Source organism: Microtus oregoni, unplaced genomic scaffold (genome assembly GCF_018167655.1).
Source record: "Microtus oregoni isolate MIOR12 unplaced genomic scaffold, Mior012 000027F_ref0000203, whole genome shotgun sequence".
Classification (NCBI taxonomy): Eukaryota; Metazoa; Chordata; class Mammalia; order Rodentia; family Cricetidae; genus Microtus; species Microtus oregoni.
In genome coordinates this window covers 22,323,155-22,327,999 of record NW_024543086.1, presented here as the reverse complement: position 1 = coordinate 22,327,999, position 4,845 = coordinate 22,323,155, and positions in this window count along the sequence as shown.

Sequence of the window (4,845 nt, the reverse complement as noted above, 5' to 3'; positions counted from 1 at the left end):
AGAGAGGGGCGGGGGCTGACAGGCCACGCCCCCAAGCGCCTCAGCCGCTAGCGGGAGGCGAGTGGCTGCGCCCGCACTGCCTTGCACCCCCATCCGGGAGAGGTAGTTTTCCAGAGAGAGATGGTGTCAACAAAAGCCAACTGTTTGTTGGTTGAGAGTGGTGACTCAAGCCTGGAATCCCAGCTTTCGGCGGAGGGAGGGGGAGGCTGAGGCAGGAGGATTGCCCTAAATTTAAGGGCAACCTGAGCTACAATGTGAGAGTTTGTCAAAACAAAACAAACAAAAACCAAGACTGGGGGATTGGGGATGTAACTTGTTGTTACATTCTAACACAACAAAACAAAAACTAAAAATAAAAAAATAAAAATAAAATAAAAAAACAGAGAGAGAGAGAAAGAAAAAGAAAGAACGTTTTACAGTGACAAAGTTTTCTTGCTTAATCTTCCTATCTCTGCTTAGGGATGTAGGAGCCTAGTTGTCAGTCTCAACCTCTACACCTTGACAATTTGGCACTTAACACGCATGAGCCAGCCCTGGGCAGTTCCAGGGCAAACGCCAGTCGTGATTCCCGGTCTAACTCTGCTAACAGTCCTGTATCTGTCTTTGTGCACCTTGGCTGTGGGAACTAGAGAGAGATGGCTCAGAGCAAGGAAAGCTCTTGCTGAGGGGTCAGCTCTATTCCCAGCACCCGTGTAGCTCATCCATCACCTGCCTGTAACTCCAAACTCAGGGGATCTGACGCCCTCTTCTGGCCTCCACTAGCACACGCACATACCCACACACAAATGCACATAATCAGAACAATTTTTTAAAAAAAATCTTGATTATGCAGCCCAGGTGCTCGAGCTCCTTTTTTCTCACAACAGAACCTGAGCTAGGACCATATACTTAAGCCATAAAACCCAACTAACAATTCCACTTCCGGGAAGCTATTCCTATATACTTGTATATTTTATATACTTTCAAGACCCAGAAGAGGCATAAATAGAAAGACCACTGCATGACATTAAAAGACACTCCTCATAAATAAAAATTAAAGGAGAATGTTATGTTGGAATGAGCTCCTTTACTAGGTTTCACCAGATCAGGCTAAAAATCAGAATGATTGACAGCTGGGCAATGGTGGGCGCGCGCCTTTAATCCCAGAACTGGGGAGGCAGAGGCAGGCGGATCTCTGAGTTTGAGGCCAGCCCCAGTTAGTCTCCGCCACTGAGTAGCATGCTGCCCTTTGTTCATAAGCCCATTCAAGTGATCTGAACTTTTTAGCTTTCTTAGGCCCCATGTGAATTTATATGCTCCACATTGGGTGCCGTAAGTAGACAGATTTTTCTTTTGACTACAATCACACAAATAATGACAAAGAGACTTGTTTTAATTATGAAGGCTAGGTCTTAGCTCAGGCTTGCTCTGAACTAGCTCCTATAACAAATTGACCCATTTATATTCGTCTACATTTCATCGCGTAGCTCAGTTACCTTTCTCTTAGTACAGCACATCCAACTTGCTCTGAGTCTGCTGGCGACAATCTGTGCGCCTAGAGTCCTCCTCTTCTTCTAGTCCTCTCTTTCCCCGGAAGTCCCGCCTATCTCTCCTGCCTAGCTATTGGCCATTTAGCTCTTTATTAAGCGAGCCAGAAGGCATCTTAGTCAGAGACATAATATAAACATTTTCACAATATAAACAAATATTCTACAACATTTCTCCCTGTAGCGAGCAGCATGGAATCACACCTGATGGAGATGTATAATCAACTCCTGAGATGGCTAAGGCCTGACCTATGCTATGATCACGCAATGATTATCAGCTGCCTGCATATGCGTGAACCTATAGGCAGTGCCCACCTGGCAGTTCGGGGTTGGCAGCCCATGCCTACTTAAGGGCTGGGAGAGGGTTTGCCCAAAGGGAGAGGAGAAAAGGAGAGAGGTCAAAGAGAGAGGGAGAGAAGTCAAAGAGAGAGGGAAAAGAGAGGAAGGAAGGAGAGAGGGGAGAGGGGGAGAGAGAGAGAAGTGTAAAAAGTCCTGGAATAAAACTGCAGTGAGAAGAGCTCCGGTGGTTGCGTCATTCCTTGTGGGACGAGGGTGGCCGTGACATCTCCCTTTTGTCTAATTAAATAGGCAAGGTTTTAACTCTAACATAGTAAAATTGTATACAATAAGAACACACACATGCACACAAAACATATACAAAATAAAAAAAATAAAAAAAGATGGGGCTGAGGGCTGGAGAGGTGGCTCAGAGGTGAAGAGCGTTGGCTGCTCTTCCAGAGATCCTGAGTTCGATTCCCAGCAACCACATTTTGGCTTACAACCATCTGTAATGAGATCTAGTGCCCTCTTCTGGCCTGTAGACATACACGCAAGCAGAACGTTGTATACATAATAAATAAACCTTTCTTTAAAAAAAAAAAAAAAAAGATGGAGCTGAGATGGCTTTCCTGTTGGGAGCTTGCATTGCTCTTGTAGAGGACTGGAGCTGATTTCCAGCTCCAGCCTCATGAAGTTCACAACTACCTTAACTCCAGTTCCAGGGAGAATTTAATTCCTCCTTGGGAGCTGGAGAGATGGCTCAGAGGTTAAGAGCACTGACTGTCCTTCCAGAGGTCCTGAGTTCAAGTTCCAGCAACCACATGATGGCTCACAACCATCTGTAATGAGATCTGGTGCCCTCTTCTGGCCTGCAGGCATACATGCAGACAGAACACTGTGTACATAATAGATAAATAAAGATTTAAAAAAATTAAAAATAAAAAATAATAAATCCTCCTTGGGTCTTTGAGAGCACCTGCACTCATTTGAACATACATACACAAACACATAATTAAAAATAATAAAAGTAAATCTTATAAGATAAAAAAGTAGCTAGGTAGAATGGATAGAAAGACAATTGTTCCAATAAGAATGTAAATGTTGAGAATTGTAGAGTGCGGGTACCTATGGCTGCTTGTTCTACAGTTATTTAAGCTTTTCTGCGAGTTTACAGATTCTCATAGTAAAGATTTGAATAAAGTGTAGTTCAATGATACAGTACTTGCCAACCATAATAAATTTTGGGGAAAATTATTTCCCCTTTGTTTTCTTTCTTTTCTTTTTGAGATAGGGTTTCTCTGTGTACCCCTGGCTGTCCTGGAATTCTCTCTGTAGACCAGGCTGCCTCTGCCTCTCAAGTGCTGGGACTAAAGGCATGTGCCACTTCTGCCCAGCTACTTTGTTTGTTGGTTGGTCGGTTGGTTTTTCGAGACAGGATTTCTCTGTGTAACAGCTCTGCCTGTCCTGGAACTAGCTCTTGTAGACCAGGCTGGCCTCGAACTCACAGAAATCTGCCTGCCTCTGCCTCCTGAGTGCTGGAATTAAAGGCATGCACCAACACCACCCGCCCCCCAGTCACTTTTTTAACTATTACATTTTTTGTTTGTTATTGTACTTGAGATAGAATTCCAGATTTTGAACAAGCTCTCTCAATGAGGAATGTCCACCCAGCCCTCTAATGTTCTGTTTCTGCTTCTCTATGTTCAGGTGCACAGTGTACCCACAGGCTAGGAAGATTTCCACACTAACATTGTTAACCAATTTTCCAGAATCTTTCTCTACCCAATACCATCCACAAATAATCAAGCAGTTCTGGAAGCAGCCCGGATAGTTTTTCTGATGAGGCACCTTCTCCCTCAGCACTGCGGTGTAGACTTGTTAGGGTTATGTTACAAGGGGTGGTGTGTGCAAGCTCACCACAGAGCTTTCTTTTCTGCTACTTTATTATGGGGAGAGGATGTACCACTGGGGATTGAGCCCAGGATCTCCATCAAGCTAGATAAAAGCTCTACCACTGTGTTACATCATGAGCACTTTTCATGGAGAAAGTTTCCAAGAATCAGGGTAGCGCCTCTTTTCTCCCCCCTAATTTATTTATTCCTGGATCTGTAATGGCACCAATAGGTGTGCTATTATCATAATGAGTTCAAGGTCCTTCAAGGTCCTTGGAGCTTTAGTATAGCTTTTGAACAAGGTAGGGCCAGTCTCGTGCTCTGCTGGGGAGTGGAGCTGGTCATAGGGCACCTAACGAGTGCCAGTTAGAAGCAAAACAGACGAGAGAAACCCAGCTCTTCTGGGAGCACTAGACAAGTGTGGGCTCTGGGGACACAAGTCAGCATCTGTGAAAATCATTTTTTTCTTATCTTATTTATTTATATTTTATGAATGAGTGCTCTGCATTCCCACATGCCAGAAGAGGGCATCAGATCCTGAGACAAGCAGGATACAAAACCAGGCTAAACCCCAATATCTGACACTGAGATTCTATTAATCGAGCTTCATTTTGGCACCCAACATTTTGGGGTATGAATTCACGAAGATGCCATTTGCCTGAGGTTTTTTTAGCCAGCAGCCCAGGTTAGAGTTGGGATTGGAATTCCAGCTTTAGGAGCTGGACCCAAACCTAGCCACCTGGGTTCTGGAGAAAAACGAGTGCTCCTAGCTCATATCTGGCCCAAGCTTAGCTTCCATGTAAAGATGGAAAATGCACAGAGAATCTGGATGCTATATGTTATTATGTTGTCTTTGAATTGTTTGACTGCTGAGGAAGGAGCAACAGGTGCCAAAAGATTATAAATGCTGCTGGATTAATCCAACATGTATATTTTGAAAATGCCTTGACTTCAAAATTTAAGTCAGGATGTATGTTACTTTGGAGAAGAGATTTTGCTTTTGTTTCCAGAGGAAATGAGAGGCTGTGGATTCATTCTTAAGAAAAATAAGATTTGATCAAGGAAGGCCACCTGAAAAAAATCTCCAGTGAGAACAGATGACTCAGATGACCAAGCGTTTGAGAGTGCATTTGCTGCGGTTTCCTCTG